We start from the raw sequence: 18,278 nt of genomic DNA on the forward strand, positions 1-18,278 counted from the left end.
GAAAAAAGGGTTTCCTCCTCCTGCTGCCCCCCAACAACAGCCCAGCCAATGAGAGACAGTCATAACTCAGAGCTCCCAACTTCCCGGATTTCCTGAACAAAAGAGGCTTTCTCTCCTTTGTTCAGCAGAACAAAGCCTATGACGCTGCTGTAGTTTGCTTGTCCCTGATTGCAATTCTCTGCTATTTATTTGTTGGTAAAATAATTGGCCGTTTGATTTTTAGGGTTAACAATTCCATGGCCCAGTCAAATTAACACATAAAATTAACCATCACAGGGAGTATGGATTTGAATCTGTGGACCAATGTTTCCAAAGTGTGGTGCATGAAGACCTAGACCAATGAAATACTCTGCCAAAAAAGGTTCTGTGAAAATATCAATCTCAGAAAACACTGTATACTAACACATATTGACATATGAAAGCTATGAGTTATCCTGCAGGAAAGAAATGGTTCATAACTTTGTCAACCTAGCATTTCCCTGACATTTGATCACAGAATCTGTTTTTTACTTAAAGCCTATTAATTTCTGATGGAATGAAATCTTCACAGAACAACTGGAAAAGCCAGTCCAAGCCATAAGAATATAGATTTGGAACCTGAAAAGGGACATGAAAACCGGATTTTAGTAAGATAAATTTGGCTGTAGTATGCAGGGATATAAAAGGAAAGTGAGCCTGAAAGCAGAGAGAAGCTACTTCAGCAAGGAAGCTACTTTAGCATTCAAGATCTGAGGATAGATAGAGGCTTGCACTTGGGAAAGGGGGAGGGGGAGGAGGAAGGAAATTTATGGAAAAGTGTCAGCATATATGAATTATAAGAGTATAAGAAAACTCCAGTTTGGAGCTTAGTAAGTGAAAGAATAAAGAGCCACTGATGGAGAAAGCCAGAAGGAAAGACTGGTTCATGGGCACAAATGTGGTGTGTTCTGTTTTCAATATGTTAGGTTTAGCGTCATGGTAGACAGAGGTCTGTGGGAAATATCTAGCAGTTTTTGGAATGATGAGACTTGTGTGAGAGATATAAAAATTATAAATCAATTTGGAAAAAATTATAAATCAATTTGGAAATCATAAACACAGAGCTAGAACCTAAGCCACAAGAGTGGCTCTTACTCACTTCCCCATTTCCCTCAGCCAGGCCAACCCATTCTCTTTGTAAAGGGCTTCGTTTTGAACAGTATGCTTCCTAAACCAGTTTCAGGTCCTCCTAATAATAGCCTCACAAAGGAGCATTGAATTATATTCATTTCTGAGAACAGCTCTGGGCTCTACGGTGGTAACCAAGCACCATCAGCAGGTAGTTTAAGGAAATAAGCCCAGAGGAAGCTCTTTAGATGTGTAAGGAGGATTAGCTTTGGAAATTCACATTTAAGTAGCACAAGTCAACTGTGAACAGAAACATTCTGTCCTCCTTGCTACATGTCAATAGTACCCTCTACTACAAGGCCTCACTATTAAGAAATCCCAAAGCTCAATCCCAGGCACCAGTAGATTTTTTAAATTTTTTTAATGTTTATTTACTTTTGAGAGAGAGAGAGAGAAAGAAAGAAAGAGAGAGGGTGGGGGAAGGGCAAAGAGAGAAGGAAACACAGAATCTGAAGCAGGCTCCAGGCTCCGAGCTGTCAGCACACAGCCCGATATGGGGCTCGGATTTACAAACAACGAGATTATGACCTGACCCGAAGTCAGATGCTTAACCAACTGAGCCACCCAGGCACCCCAGGACACCAGTAGATTTTAAACAAATTTCATAAACTAAAACCACGCTTGTAATCTTCTGGTTGCTTGTACTCATGAAAATACATTTAAACATTATCAACCAATTCAGTAAGTGCTTACAACATGCCTACTGTGCACTTGGCCCTGAAATGACCCCATGGCCTTTACCCTTTTCCTTCACACTGGACTTCTGGAGTCCCATAGTTTCATATGTGAATCCCAACTGTAACCTCTACTGGTTATATGATTCTGAGCAAGTTACTTAAATGCCCAGGGCCTTGATTTTCTCATCTACAAAAAAATGGGATAAAAATAACTCATTCATTTATTTATGTGTTCATGTGTACATTCGTTCATCCAATAAATGCTTTTGAGTTCCTACCTTAGCTTTGACTATACTAAATGCTGGGACTGGCACAGTAGTAAAAGAAATAGGTGTAGGAGAGGAAAATATTTTTCTTGACTCTTTTATGTTACCTGGCTGGGTCTGAAAATTAAACTGACAAAAATGTATTAATGGGGAAAAAAAGGCATACAAATTTATGTAATATAAGTTTTACACGACACAGGAGCCTCCATAGGGAAATGCAGATGCAGTGGAACAGAACTGAGTGTTTACGTTAGGTCTGATGAAGAGTGGACAGAGGTGGAAGAATATGATATATTCAAGAGTGTGAGAAGAAAGGGAGACGATTCATTTAAGTTCCAAATAAAAGCTGTGTTGTCTAATTAACAATAGGTTTACAACCTATTGGAAAATGTATGAAACCCCCCCACCCCCCCAAATGGATTCCCAAACCCTTAGACGCTTCACTTCACTGGCTTTACAATGAGCATGCACCCAAGAACTTTAGTCTCTATGCCACCTCAAGGAATGTACATTTGTTCCAATCAGACTACTTTTTTACCTTACATGGGCATAGGTGACTTCCAGGTAAGACTGTAACCTCTGTAAGTATCAGCCAGTGAGGAATCAGGGGAGTGACTTGCGTGCTAGCAGATAAATTGTCTAATGTAAGTGACCCAAGGGTGCCTGTCCATCACACACTGCTCTTGCAAGAATGTTCTTGCAAGAATGTTGATTAAAGCCTGGCTTCACTGTGCTCGGAGTCTCTGTGTCACTCCTTTGATTGCGTCAGTGGGCTTATTTCTCACAAGAAACTTAGAAATGCTTGTTGGTTAGCATTCTTCTCAGGCCCCTTTTGTCTTTAGAGATAAGGATGCTCCTTTCCTCCCAGAATAGGGAGGGTACCTCTCACACAAAGATTTTATGACTTATTTTAGAGAAGAAGGGTAGGCAGAAGGTCAGCGTGACCTTCCTCCTTCTGCTGTGTTCTGAAACTCCTTCATTTTAAAATATTCAATATGCCAGGGATGCCTGGCTGGCTCAGTGGGAGGAGCATGTGACTCTTGATCTCAGGGTCATGGGTTTGAGCCCCACATTGGGTATAGCAATTACTAAAAAATAAATTTAAAGACACACATTTAAAAAAATAATTTAGGGGCACCTGGGTGGCTCAGTCAGTTGAGCATCCGACTCTTCAGGTCATGATCTCACAGTTTGTGGGATTGAGCCCATGTCGGGCTCTGCACTGATAGCATGGGACCTGCTTGGGATTCTCTATCCCCTCCCTCTCTGCCTCTCTCTTGCATGCACTTTCTCTGTCTTTCTCTCTCTCTCTTTCTCTGCCTCTCAAAATAAATAAATACACCTTAAAAAAATAATAATTTAACAAATAAAATACTGAATATACCAAAATGCCATATTTGGGGTGGCATGTCACAGGCATGGTCCCTGTAGCACTGGAGCCCAAAACCTTACTGATTTTGAGGATAATCAAATGAAATCATATGTGGAAATTACAAGATACAGTGGTTCATACAAAAAGGTAACTCAATAAATGCTAGTTTCCTTCTCAAGGGTACCAGGATACATCATCCCAAAATACACCTCTTTGGCATAAGGATTATTTTGAGCTAAAGGCACTTGAGAACCAGCAGTGGCAGGAAAGGCTCTTTACCTCCAACTGCTTAAAAATAGAGTATAAATTTCCCCTTTTGTAATGGAAATTTACGTTTAGAAAGGAAACTTCCATTTGTAAAGTTATCTCTGTGCCAGGAAGAAAGACAACTTTTATCACCTGAGAGACTTTTATCTACATAACAAGACAACCCATCTTTATCTTATGCTTCCTCCCCTTGCTTTCCCAGAACTTGCCTCCCCACCCAGAAGCCCCCAAACCTCTTTTTGTTTGTCTAACCTAAGACGGTATATATAAGCCTCTATTACGTGGCTGCCTCCTTGAATCTCTGTTCTTTGTGAAACTCCCTTGTGTAACTGTGTAATTAAAACTGGTTTTTTGGGGACACCTGGGTGGCTCAGTCAGTTAAGCGTCTGACTTCGGCCCAGGTCATGATCTCACAGTTCGTGGGTTTGAGCCCCTCTTTGGGCTCTGTGCTGACAGCTTAGAGCCTGGAGCCTGCTTCGGATTCTGTGTCTCCCTCTCTCTCTGCCCCTCCCCACCAGCTCATGCTCTCACACTCTGTCTCTGTCAAAAATAAGTAAACTTAATTAAAAAAAAAAAAAAAAAACTGGTTTTTTGTTGTTGTTAATCTGTCTATGATCAGTTTGATTCCTGGGCCCGAACAGTGACCCTAGGGGAGAAAAAAGGGTTTTTCTCCCCTATACATCGTTCCTATGTGGATGGATATACATGGAATACAAACTTAAGTGCCTATGGTGGCCAATATAAATGTGTGCAGCAGTGGAGACTATGGAAATCTAAAGCTCTCCTGTCCCCACTAAAGGGCAGTGTTCCACTCTGCATTAACCAATGATTTTCAGGAGGGGATACAGGTCCAACATTCTAGATCTTCCTGTTAAAGAGGAATGGGAAACCTGGCTATGAAATATGCCTATTTTTAAATGTTGGCAACTGACTCCAAATCCTGGGTGGACCAAATAAAATACATCTGACCCAGGGGCTGCCCACATTTGCAACTTCCATTACAGCCTAACTCTGAGAAGGCAGAGCCCTCAGATAACTCTGAGTTCCAAGTACTCTCTGAGCATATTGTACAGGAAGACTAAGGGATCCTCCAGTCAAATCTTCACTCCAGCTTGGTCCCTATCAATCAGCACAACTCTCTTCACACTCCAGTGAAACAGGAACCTGGTGTGACAGGATCATTATCACCAGAGGAAAGGACAATCTCACCATGGGTCATCAGCTTGTATTACATAAATGAATTTAAGGGCTTGAAATGAGGAAACAATGAAAATGCACGCAATAGGGCAGTGAGGCACACGCAGTTCAGGAACCAAATTGTGCTGATCGGACTTAAAGGGCCAATCACAAATATGCCAGGAACATTCGGTCAGCACTTTCAGGTGACATTTTCCCAGTGTGATATTGCTTTCATGCTTCCTTCATCTCTGACTCATTCTCTCCGGTTCAATCTATTTTGTTTATAGATTTAATATCTGGCACTATTCCTCTAAAGAGCTCACGATTTCCCTCTGCCATCTCTTCCCCCTCCTACTTCAGAGCAGGGCAGATGGAAAACCAAATAAGAAATGACAGACGTAAAAAGATATGGATATTTATATTGCTTTGGTTTGGGGGACCAAATGAAGCTAGCCCAACAGACACAAGTTTGAAGCTGCTTCATCCCTTCCAGAAGAGTCTAAGTGTTGAGTCCCAACATACACCTTGCTCTAGAAAACCCAAATATTAGAATTCTGTGCTAAAGACCAATACTCCCCCAGCCGGCAGTTAAAGTGTTTCTTTAATTCTGCCACTTACGGGTATCTGAGCATTCCATGAATCAGCAATGACCCTGATAGACCTCAGTCATCTAGAAGTCCATCACATGCTTTGGGCAGACCAACATCTAATAATCTTCTCACCTATTGGGAAGGTCTGGGGACAATGAAACTGGTACCCAGCCACATTCCTTGATGTGCCTGGGACATAAGAGGCTTATGTAAGAGACACTGAACACAGCCCACAATGTGATGGACAGGGAGTTCCTTAAAAAGGGATGGAATGTTAGAAACAACAATAGTGCCACTAAGAATAAATCACCATGAATGAAGGAGTCTGGCAGAGTGAACGTCTTAGCTCAGGTTGCCATAACAAAATACCACGACTAAAATAAATACCTTTTTAAAAAAATGTTTATTTCTTTATTTTGAGAGAGAAAGAGAAAGAATGTGAGTGGGGTAGTGGCAGAAACAGAAGGAGAGAGAGATTTCCAAGCAGGCTCCACACTATCAGCACAGAGCCCAACATGGGGCTGTATCTCACAAACCCTGAGATCATTACCTGAGCCGAAATCAAGAGTAGGGTGCTTAACTGACTAAGCCACCCAGGTGCTCCTAAAATAAGTATCTTGATTATATTTTGTGAGAATGGAAATGACTTTCGTGGGAATCTGAGCTTGGTGGTGCCTTATGTCTATGGTTACAAATAGCCTTTGAATCGCCAAATGGGAACCCTTCAACACTTATGTTACCTGAACTCTGGCATCTGATATTGCTGACAACTCCTCCCTAAACTTGAAATTCTCTCCTCCCTAAACTTCCTTTCCCCTCCGAACCCCTCTGGCTACTGTGGGTATTCCATGGCCAAGCCTGGTGCAGGTGAGGAGGCACTGAGAAGAAAAGAACATACAAGGACATGCCTATGGCACAGCAAGGAATTGCCTGACGTGGAAGTACCTAGACCCTTGAGGGTTGGCAGGCCCTTTCCCCAGCCTACAGAGCAAGGAGTGGCAGATCAGACTTGAGAGGGGCCGTGCTGACCCCTAAATTCTGGTCACAACTCCATGAAAGCAGAAGAAACCCCAGAGTCTCCTCACTCACTTTCAGTCTCATTTCCTTTGCCTGTTGCAATGCTTGCTTGCAGACTTGGTAGTAAACTGAAATGAAAGCAACCCTGAACTTGTGTAACTGGTCATTCTTGCCTAGCTTTGAATCTGGATTAGCCTATTATGGGCTGGCCTACCTCATCACTCCTCAGTCTTCTCAGTGAATTCCTCTCCTTCATCCTGCCCCGAACTGTGGAGGTTCCACAGGGATCCCTGCTCAGCCCTTTTCTCACTCTCCAGGCAAGCTTAACAACCACCCAGTATTAACAATCACATGTATACTGATGATCTCTAATTCTGCATCAACTGATCAGACGTGAGCTTCTGACTCAGGTACCAGAGTTTAGTACACATTTCACAAACCCCTCAAATTCTGCAAGTCCAAAATTGAATTTATTCTCTCCCTCCACTATCTAGTCCTCCTCTTACACTCTCTTTCTTTGTCTGTCAACTAGATCCTCATTAACTTAGCTGAACAAGCCAGGAAACTAAATCAGAGTTGGTTCTGAGTTTCTTTAGATGCATGTGTAAAGGTACTAAAGGCGATGGATGAATCATGTTGGCTCTTTTAAAAGATCAATTTGGGGGCACCTGGGTGGCTCAGTCTTGGTTAAGCATCTGACTCTTGATCTTGGCTCAGGTCATCATCTCATGGTTTGTGAGATTCAGCCCTGCGTTGGGCTCTGCACTGACAATGTGGAGCCTGAACCCTGTAATAACCTCTCATCCAGTCATCCCCATTCATGTTCTTCTAACCAGTGCTGCCAAAAACATCTATTCTTTCAGGCATATTTAAATACCTTTATACCTTTTCTTCTTATTACAGAAGTACTACAGGTTTACTGTAGACATTTGAGAAAAGTCAGTAATAATACAAAAAGATCATCACTATTAACATTGTATTATATACACTTCCAGCCATTTTCTATGAATAGACCTACATCTTTAGGAGAAAAGGATTATATCATACACAGTTATATGCCCTACTTTTAAAAATTAGCGTTGTGAACAATTTCCTAATATAAAAGATAGTTTAAAATATACCATAGTAATTACCCTCATACATCCCTCTTTGCTCATATTCATAATTATTTCTTTAGGAGTGGAATTGCTGGGTGAATAGGTAATGCATACTTTTAAGACTTTGAACCTATTGCCAAATACTCCCTGGAAAAGTTTTATGCATTTATTATATTTCTGCCAGTAGAGTGATCATCTTAATGTAGAAATCAGATTCTTACTCAAAGATGTGGAAGAACTTCTAGGCTCAAGTGCACTATACGAGGGAAGGCCCAGAAATAAGGCTGTCACAGGCATTTAAGCCAGCATGTTTCCAAGACTCCGTGGCCCCCATGGAGTCTTTCTGATGAACCATGAAAGGAGATCAAAGTATACAAGTTCTTTCCACAGCTCTTAGAGTAAATGCCATGCAAGGACAGGGACTTTCATTTTTACATATGACTAAGTACCTAATAGCTTCCTTTGTTAATTATTAAAAGTGATTAAATTTTTATATTCACCAAAAGAAAAAAAACCTGCAAAAAACCATGTGGTACTGCCAATTGTTGAAAACTTTTGCTGCCACAGAAAAGCTGGCAATGATATAAATTTCCTGCTGTACATGTAACAACCTAGATTGCTGGGAATGCTTGTTGTTGGTGAGGAGGGCTTCTTAGTGTCTTGAGTTTCCAATACAGCCCTTCTTGTTTTGTTTTGTTTTGTTTATGATGCTTATTTATTTATTTTGAGAGAGAGAGAGAGAAAGAGAGAGCATGAGGAGGGGAGAAGCAGAGAGAGAGAAGGAGACAGAGGTTCCAAAGTGGGCTCCGCACTGACAGCAGAGAGCCCAATGAGGGGCTCGAACCCACGAACCCTGAGATCACAACCTGAGGCGAAGTCAGATGCCCAACCAACTGAGCCACCCAGGCGCCCCATAAATACAGCCCTTCTTGTATGTGTTATTTCACATTTCAAATGTTGTTTTTCTGTTTTTGATCGTTTTGTTCATGCATACACATTATGATGCTGCTGTTTTGGGTTGCCATTTTGCTCCTCTCTAATTCTTTATCATCAAATTCGTTTCCCACCAGAAGTGGAATGGATGGGTTAGGTGTATTGTGGGGTCTTGTGTGCCAATTAAGTTAGCATGTTTGAGAACTGATGGTCTGAATGCCTCAAAATCTCTCTACCCTAACTCTAGATTGGCTTACTAGGCTGGTTCACTAGTAAAGAGGCCTGGTAAGTTATTGTCTATATAATGATCAAATGTTTGAAGGAAGGAAAGAAAAACAGAGTAGTTTAAGGTAGTTTTGAGAGGTGACAGGAGGCTCGCAGACTCATCCATTCTCCTCCCAACTCTCAGTTTTCAAACATTAGCAGGGCTAAGAAGTCTGAGCTGCCTATTAGCATAGTTGAAACATAAACAAGGCTGTGTTAAGAACAGCATCAATACTGTTTTGTACTTGGCCCAAGCTACCCAGCCCACTGGACTGCACATCTGTGAAACTCCTGATTTGAATCTAAAAGACCAGCAGGAAAGATGAGAGAGCTCTTCCTACAAGAGTGACCATCCGAGGTAATGGAGACATCTGCATAATCAGTTCTGGTTACAGGCCCAAAGCTTTTTATTTTCCCATCTAGCCCTGGGAAGTCAGGGTTTTAATATGTATGGGATTTACCTTGACAAACAGCCTTTGAGAAGATATGGGAAATCTGATTTCCGCCAGTCCAGCTTGCACTTCAACAGGGATTCCGTAATGTTACGAGCCTGAGAAAGAATCGACACACTATGTGCTGGTTCATTTCCATTCCCCTGTGGGGAAAAAGGGAAAGAAAAAAAATAGCAAAACCAGTTCTATTTGATTCTCCTCACATTTCTATTGCCAAGAGCAGCACAGTTACTCACCATCAGGCACCAGAAACACCCACACGCTCAGAGACATGTACAGTCAGGTATTTGTTAGCCTACTACTTAATAAGCTTGCTCTTTTCCATAAGCTAGGCCCCTGGTTAAAATATTAACACCAAAATTAGGCTCACCTCAATAGCAGAATCTTATGTGTAATCCTAGGTCAGCTATGAATCACAAATTTTTCTATTTCACCCAAGACAAATTTCCAAAACCTTTTCTTGCACATCCTCTGAGTTAAGATATAACATCTATGAGGGTCTCAGGCCACAAGTAAGGGTTGCACAGAAGATGCAGTGATGGAAAAAGAAAGAAAAGAAAGGGACAAAGTAGAAAGAAAAGAGACGAAGACTAAAAGTAATAAAACATTTTTTAGTTTACTTTTAAGTTTATTTAAGTTTTAAGGGAGACAGAACACGAGTTGGGGGGGGGGGGAGGCAGAACAAGAAAGAAAGAAAGAGAGAGAGACAGAGAGAGAGAGAGAGAGAGAAAAAGGGATCCCAAGCAGGCTCCACACTGCTAGCATGGAGCCCAACATGGGGCTCGAGCCTACAAACCATGAGATCATGACCTGGGTGGAAGTCAGATGCTTAACCAACTGAGCCACAAAGGCGCCCCAAAGTAATAAAACATTCTTAAAAATGAATGTGAATGATCACATTTATAACAGTACTGACCTGGGGCGCCTGGGTGGCTCAGTCGGTTAAGCGTCCGACTTCGGCTCAGGTCATGATCTCACGGTTCGTGGGTTCGAGCCCCGCGTCGGGCTCTGTGCTGACAGCTCAGAGCCTGGAGCCTGTTTCAGATTCTGTGTCTCCTTCTCTCTGTGACCCTCCCCCGTTCATGCTCTGTCTCTCTCTGTCTCAAAAATAAATAAACATTAAAAAAAAAAAAAATTTAACAGTACTGACCTGTCAAAGTTGTATTTATTGAGCATCATCGACTCTATGCCAGACACTGTTCTCAATGCTTTCACGTGAATTATTTAATTCATTCAAAACATAGTCATTGCACACCTTCTGTGTGCCAGGCATTGTTCTAAGTAAAGAATATTCTGTAGAGAGAAAAAGGATAAAAATCTCCTCCATATCAGAGCCTACATTTTGGTAGAGAATGTCTCATTTAATTGTCACAATAAGGAAAAGAGACAAGAAAGGCATGTTAAGAAGGCAAAGGACATGTACGGACAGAAAAAGAGGACTTTAGAGAAGGAAATATAAAGGAGATGAAAGTTAAAGAATCATTGTCAGGGCTCTGAGATGCTGGATTAAAGGGATAAGTCTCTGTTCATGCTGTTCATGCCTCAAATCCTCCAACACAAAAGCTTTGGGAGGTTCCACCATAACCAATTTAGTGAATAGTCTGGATTGTAAATGTGTGAAAAAATATGCTTCTATATTATCTCAAATGTATATAGCAATTTGAAATGCTAACAGTCTTTCTGAGTAGATATCTAGCAATATTGTTTTAATAAAAAGATAAGACATATTTATAATAAGCAGTGTTCATCTGCACATATACCTCTCATTTCTCCCAGCCTATAACAGAGAAAGGGGAGAAAAGTCAGTGATCTAAAAAAAAGATGGATCAGATATTTGTTTGAATCCCTCATCAGCACCAATTATAATACTAATAGATGTTATTTATTGAGGACTTTCTATTTGCTGCTGTGAGAAGTAAGAGAGAAGATTCATTTTCAGAAGTACCAAATAAAAGCTGTGCTGTCTAATTAACAATAGGTTTACAACCTATTGGAAACTGTACCAGCCACCCAGCCCCACCCCTGCCCCCACCCTTAGTGGGGGAGTCCCAAACCCTTACACACTTCACTTCCTCGTTCTTCCCCTCTCTATTTCACGGGCTTATTTTTACAGGCTTTGCAATGAGCATGTGCCAAAGAACTGAAGTCTCTGCATCACTTCAAGGAATGTACATTTGTTCCAATCAGACTACTTTTTGCCTTATATGAGCATAGGCAACATGGGGGTAAGGCTGTAACCTCTGTAGTATCAGCTAATGAGGAATCAGGGGAGGGACTTGCGTGCTAGGAGATAAATTGTCTGCTGTAACTGCCCTGAGTATGCTTGTCCATTAGACACCCACTCTTGTAAGAATGTTGATTAAAGCCTCACTTCACTGTGCTCTGAGTCTCCAAGTCCCTCCTTTGATTGGGTCAGTGGGCTTATTTCTCACAGCTGCATAACAAACTATCCCAAAACTTGGTAGTTTAACGATTTATTTCTCATAATTCTGTGGGTTGGCAGGTCAGTTCTGATCTCATGTGGTACACTCATGTGGCCACATCCACAAGGTGAGCTCAGGTAGGATCTTGGCTCCCTAGTGCCTCTTTCTCCATGTGGTTTTTACCATACAAGAATCTAGGCTGGGCTTCCTTATCTAGTGGCACAGATGGTCCAAGGAAGCAAGACTTAAGTTTTAAGACTTAGGCTTGGAGCTAGCCAACAATACACCTGACACATTCCACTGGTCAAAGCAAGCCAAAAGCTCAGCCCAGATTCTAGGAGAAGGGAAACAGACTCCACCCCTTGCTGAGAGTAGTAGTACTTACAATCATGAGACTCATTGGCAATTGTCTTTGTAGGCAAGCTATCTTACCTGCCATATGACAGAAACTGTGTATTATCTCAACAAATCTTTGAAGCAACGTATTGGCCTCCTTTATATCCCTATTTTACAAGTAAGGAAACTTAATTCCTTAAAGGTTAAATACCTCCTGCAAGTAGGTGCCAGACCTACTAGGGACCTAGTAGATCTAGGTCCAAATCTTAACCACCTTCAGAGTTCTAATTCACAACCATCCCTCAATACAACAGTCAAAAGAGTTAGAGGAGTGAAATCCCAGGTTCCCTCTCCCTCAGGGAAGCAGAAAAGCATAGTAGTTAAGAGCTCTGACTCTGGGGTCAAACTGCTTTGGTTCAAATTTTGGCTCTAAACCTCATTAGTTCTGTGACTTTGGGTTAGTGATTTAGCCTCAAATTAATTCATCATCTGTAGAACAGGGCTGATTAACAACATCTACTCCATAGGAATATTAGGAGATAGGGTCAATTTAATTACATTTTGTTCCCTGACTGCCCTGTTCTTCAGAACTGTTGCTGACTAGTGATCCTGAGTCTATGTGACTTGATCGTCATCATCCCTGCTGACCTTGCTTCTGATTCTGCTTTGCCTCTGGACCCATGCTGCTATTGCAGTGACCACTACTGAGCGTCCTGCCTTACTGTGGTCCCTCTCTGTTCATTTGTTGCACCTTCTGCTTCCTTTTGGAACTGCCACTTCATGCTAGAGATTTGGTCGCTGTCCATGTTGACCTACAGCAGTTTGCCTTTGTCAGTGCTCTGTTAATTCTTCTGATTACACAAAAGAAGAGCAGCTCTCACAGGCTAATCCCATTAATACCTTGTTTTGCCTTTGACCATTTACAAAAGGTTGTCTAACATCTTTCTCTAACAAAAGAGGAGGAAATGGAAGTTTCTCTGGTTTGGGACTGTACTAATTCAGCTGCCTGTGGTTTGAAAGAATTGTAGTATTTCAGAATGAGCAACCACTAGGTGGCAGCAGTGTTTTGCTTCCCAGCTCATTACCATCCTTCTGCCTCCCCAACCCTTACAATCTCAGTTACAGCCAAGATGCAGTTCCTTTCAAAGTGAATGACTTGCTTTTAAATCAATTTATCCATATGAAGTTCAAGGTGAACAATAAATTTCATGTACATTCTCTTGAAAATTCACTGTGATGTCACTAATTCCATCGGAGAGTTCTCACAGGAATTATATCACTAAGGCAGTTTTATAGCCTTTGGTTCGGAAGGGCATGAGAAAAGTAAATAAACCTCAGCATGTTTAGGGCATGGCCAAGTTGGTTGTTTCCGCCTCTGGTTGTTAACACCCAACAGGCCAAAGGTCTGTTGGGTTAAGAGTTCATGGACTCCTAGGCTATCATTTTGTTAATGGGATTATAGACACATGACTCATTTTCCCAATGAGGTCCCAAAAGGTTTTCTCGGGGAAGATGGCATTTCAGTAGTTTATTGAGCGAGAAGCAGGTGTAGGGACCTGCATCTTTCAATTATATCCCCACAGGGATCCAATGGAATTGGATCCAATGGAATTGGAATTCCAAATGGAAGGTACAAAGAAGGAAGAATAGGTAGAGGAAAGGCCAGGAGTGCTGACAAAACCCTTGTCATACAGTATGAGGGATCAAGAGATGCTGTCTATAGTTGACAGAACAAAAAGATGTTTAATATATCACTTAAATTTACTTTGTAAATTTAACATCCGGGAACAAACTATATCAGATTGTAACTTTATCTACTTAAAATAATCTTTGGGGCGCCTGGATGTCTCAGTTGGTTAAGCATCCAACTTCAGCTCAGGTCATGATCTTGCTGTTCGTGGGTTTGAGACCTGTCTCGGGCTCTATGCTGACAGCTCAGAGCCTGGAGCCTGCCTTGGATCCTGTGTCTCCTTCTCTCTCTGCTCCTCCCCCACTTGTACTCTGTCTCTCAAAAATAAATAAATGTTTAAAAAATTTTTAAATAATCTCTACATTTGGGGTGCTTGGGTGGCTCAGTCAGTTAAGCATCTGACTCTTGATTTTGGCTCAGGTCACAATCTTATGGTTTGTGAAATCAAGTCCCAGATAGGGCTCTCTCTCTCCCTCTCTCCCTGCCCTTCCCCTGCTTGTGCACTCTCTCTCTCTCAAAATAAATACATATTTTTAAAAATAAAATAAAATAAATAAAATAAAAATAAAAATCTCTACACTCAACATGGGGTTTGAACTCATGACACCAAGATCAAGCATCACATACTCTTCTGACTGAGCTAGACAGGCACCCCATATATGGGTTGTATCATTTTTTTTACGTTTATTTATTTAATTTTGAGAGACAGAGTGAGTCGGGGAGAGGTCGAGATAGAGAAAGGGAGAGAGAGAATGCTAAGCAGGCTCTGCGCTGTCAACGCAGAGTCAGACATGGGGCTGAAACTCAAACTGTGAGATCATGACCTGAGTGAAATCAGAGTCATATGCTTAACCAACTGAGCCACCCAAGCACCCCTGGGTTGTAACTTTAATGGGAAGAGAAAGAAAGGCAAAATAGGATGGTGGGGATATTAATAGGCTACCTCAAGTATTGTAACAGAGTCTGTAGACAATGCCCCAAACTGAAAACATAAGAAACAGCACTATAAGCAGGTTATTTAGAGACATGGAGGAAGTCACCATGTGAACTGAAGGAAGAAATAGTTAATAGTTCTTGCTTCTGTAAAAGAGCAAAGGAAGGGGCTGGGCTGGGCTGGGGAGTAGCTGTACTATTTGACTTTCTAACTGTGACTCTGTCTTAGCCTTAAAAATAGGCAAGAATAGACAGCTATTAGGGTGAAACACATATCAGAGTTCATGGGAACAACTATTGCCGAATTCTTAATTTGTGTCACTATATCTGAATGGGAATTACCAAATTTAATCATGTGCTTAATAACATAGAGGTCACTTCAGTTTAACATAACACTACGGCCAGTTAGAAATTAGAGGCTTCTATTCCCACTCATATACGCCACTTATCCAAACTGGCATCTTGGAGCAAGGATCCACTTTAGTCAATACTTTTACAGTAGATATCAGGGTTTTTCTGATATAAGCTAAAATTCTTTGCAATAAATCAGAATCAGAACTTTAAAGAGCAAAGTTGTCCATGTTTACTTCCTTCACAGTGTTTCAGCAGTTCTTCAGCAGGCATCCCCCAAGAGTAGGGCACTTTAGACCAGCAAATTGACCAGGTCTGACGCTTACCTTTTACCTTCTTTTCAAAACCACATCCAATCCACCAGCAATGATAGGTCATCCTTTAAAATACAACAGAATTTGACAATTCTCACCACAGCCACTAATACTCTAATTTGAGCCATTATTATTATTTTCCATTTGGACCACTGAAATAGTCTGGTAACTGTTTCCATCCTTGCCCATGCAGCAGCCAGAGTGATCCTTTTTGAATGCTTGATAATTCGTAAAACAGTGGCCTATATGATGTATCCACCCCACCTAATCCTCTATTTCTGTCCCTTTCATCCACTCCTCCCCAGCCGCACTGATCTCCTGGATCTTCCCAGACCCTTTTGAACATCCTCTTGACCTCTGCTTGAAATGCTCTTCTCCCAGATATTCAAGTAGCTTGCTCTCTCATTTCCTTCAGGCTCTACTTCGTTACCTTATCAAAGAAGCTTTTCCTAACCACCTGATATATAAAGTAAGCATTCCCCTCCATCTCTCCAGCACTCTCCATTCCCCAAACTTGCTTAATTTTTCTCCATTATTCTCATCATGTCAGGAATGTTATGCGTTTCCTGTATTGTCTGTATTTTCCATTAGAATATAAGCTCTAGAAGAATTTTTCACTGCTGTATCCCTAGTGCCTAAAAGAATTCCGGACACGTAATAGCTGCTCAATAAATGCTGTCACTTAAATGACACCTAACATGATTCCACAGGCAAATAATATGCCTTAGAGCAATGCTTCCCTAAGTGTGAAATCTGTTTATAAATGATTTTACATAGTATAAAGGTATGCATTAAATAACACTGAATCAGGTAAAATAATCTTTTCAATATTTTAATGCTTCTCATGTCAAGAAAGCCTCATTTAGTGCTAGTTTATCTCTGATACTTGATAATTTATCCTTTTAGAGAATAGAGAACGGCCTCATATTTAGAGTCTATTCAGAGCCTTTTGCAGCGAACAGTATCTGGCCAGAATTTTAATAACCTTGTTTTCATTGTACTATTTTTAGGGGCATTGTCTACTTCAATTAGGAGACTAGTAACATGTTAATCTCATTTAAATCCTGCAATAACTCTTAAGAAAGAAGTATCATTTTGCATTAGAGGAAACTCCAGATGAGTTTCCCATGAGACCAAAGTTTCCTTTGAGATAAAATTCACATAACATAAAATTCACTATTTTAAATATTTTAAACTGTACAGTTTCTTAGTATATTCACAATGCTGTACAACCATCATTACTATCCAATTTCAGAACATTCTCATCACCCCACCCCCACCCCCAGAAAAACCTCATACCCTTTAGCTACCACCCCCAATATCCTCACTCTTTCCAGCCCTAAACTACCACTCATCTTTCTGTGTCTATATATTTGCTTAGTCTGGACATTTCACACTAAGAGAATCTTAGTCTTTTCACACTTAGCATAATGTCAAGGTTTATCCATTTTGTAGCATGAATCAGTACAGTACTTCATTTCTCTTTATGACTGAATAATATTTTACTGTATGGATATTTAAACCACGTTTCTTTACCTGTTCATCAGCTGATGGACAAACATTTGACTTGTTTCCACTTTGGGGCTACTACAAACAATGCTTTAGCCACATAATGTACTAGTTTTTGTTTGAACATCTGTTTTTCAGTTTTCTTGGGTATACATCTAGGAGTATAATTGCTGAGTCATGTGGTAATTCTGTTTAACTTTTTTTTAAGTTTATTTATTTATTGGGCGCGGGGTGCGAGGAGCATGGAAGGAGCAGGAGTGAGGGAGAGAGAGAATCCCAAGCAGGCTCTGCACTGTCAGTGCAGAGCTTGACACGGGGCTTGAACCCAAAAAGTGTGACCTGAGCTGAAAACCAAGAGTCAGATGCTTAACCAACTGGGCCACAGAGGCACCCCAATTCTGTTTAATTAAAAAAAAAATTTTTTTTTTTTACATTTACTTATTTTTGATAGACAGAGACAGAGCACAAGCGGGGGAGGGGCAGAGAGAGAAGGAGACACAGAATCCAATGCAGGCTCCAGGCTCCGAGGTGTCAGCACAGCGCCCAATGCGGGGCTAGAACTCACAAACTGCGAGATCATGACCTGAGCCGAAGTCAGACGCTTAACCGAGCCACCCAGGTGCCCCAATTCTGCTTAATTTTTTGAGGAAAAGCTAAACTGTTTTACAAAGTGGCTGTATCATCTTGCGCTGCCACCAGCAACACATGCTCCATTGTTCTACATACTTACTGGAACTTGCAACTGTCCATTGTTTAAAAAATTTAGCCACTAAAATAGGTATTTCACTTTGGCTTTAATTTGCATTTTCTTCATGATGTTGAGCATCATTTCATGTGACTATTGGCCATATGTGTATTTATTTGGAGAAATATTGAAGCCTTTGTCCATTTTTATTTTTTCTAATTTTTTTTAAACTTTTATTCATTTTTGAGAGACAGAGACAGAGTATGAGCAGGGAGGGGGCAGAGAGAGAGGGAGACACAGAATCTGAAGCAGGCTCCAGGCTCTCAGCACAGAGCCCCACACGGAGCTCGAACTCACAAACTGAAAGATCATGACCTGAGCGGAAGTCGGATGCTCAACCGACTGAGCCACCCAGGGGCCCCCGGCCTTTGCCCATTTTTAAATTGGGTTATTTTTGTTTAGTTGCACACGTTTCCTTCTAAAATAAGTTAAAAATATATATCTAAAGAAAAATATTAAGTAAACAAAAGTGCAATTAGACAAAAGTAGTGAAGGCAATATATAACGCAGGGACTAGTTTGAACAACACTGACTCAGATCTGATGAGGACCATCAGGTTCAAAACCCAGTTCTGCTTCTAACGTGCTGTGCCTGGAACTTTCAGCAAGGTATGTAACCTCTTTCAGACTCTGATTTTCTGATTTTAAACCTGGGATTTTCCGTGCCACTTCAAAAAGCTGTTGGAACAATGAAATGACGAGGTGAAGCCCTACGCAG

General features: G+C 41.1%; 1 long non-coding RNA gene across 3 annotated transcripts in view; it reads right to left on the minus strand.

Moving 5' to 3' along the window:
* The window catches only part of LOC125929603 (uncharacterized), a 54,333-nt gene that overhangs the window by 35,833 nt on the left and 222 nt on the right, over positions 1–18,278 (minus strand). For 2 of the 3 annotated variants that reach the window (XR_007459917.1, XR_007459918.1), the window contains exons 2-4: positions 15,320–15,372; positions 10,411–10,553; positions 9,270–9,403 (exon numbers count right to left, since the gene is read on the minus strand). This is a non-coding gene — a long non-coding RNA (uncharacterized LOC125929603). The remainder of the gene's footprint in view (positions 1–9,269; positions 9,404–10,410; positions 10,554–15,319; positions 15,373–18,278) is intronic. The other variant, XR_007459919.1, reaches the window with a different exon arrangement.

Source organism: Panthera uncia, chromosome A2 (genome assembly GCF_023721935.1).
Source record: "Panthera uncia isolate 11264 chromosome A2, Puncia_PCG_1.0, whole genome shotgun sequence".
Lineage (NCBI taxonomy): Eukaryota > Metazoa > Chordata > Mammalia > Carnivora > Felidae > Panthera > Panthera uncia.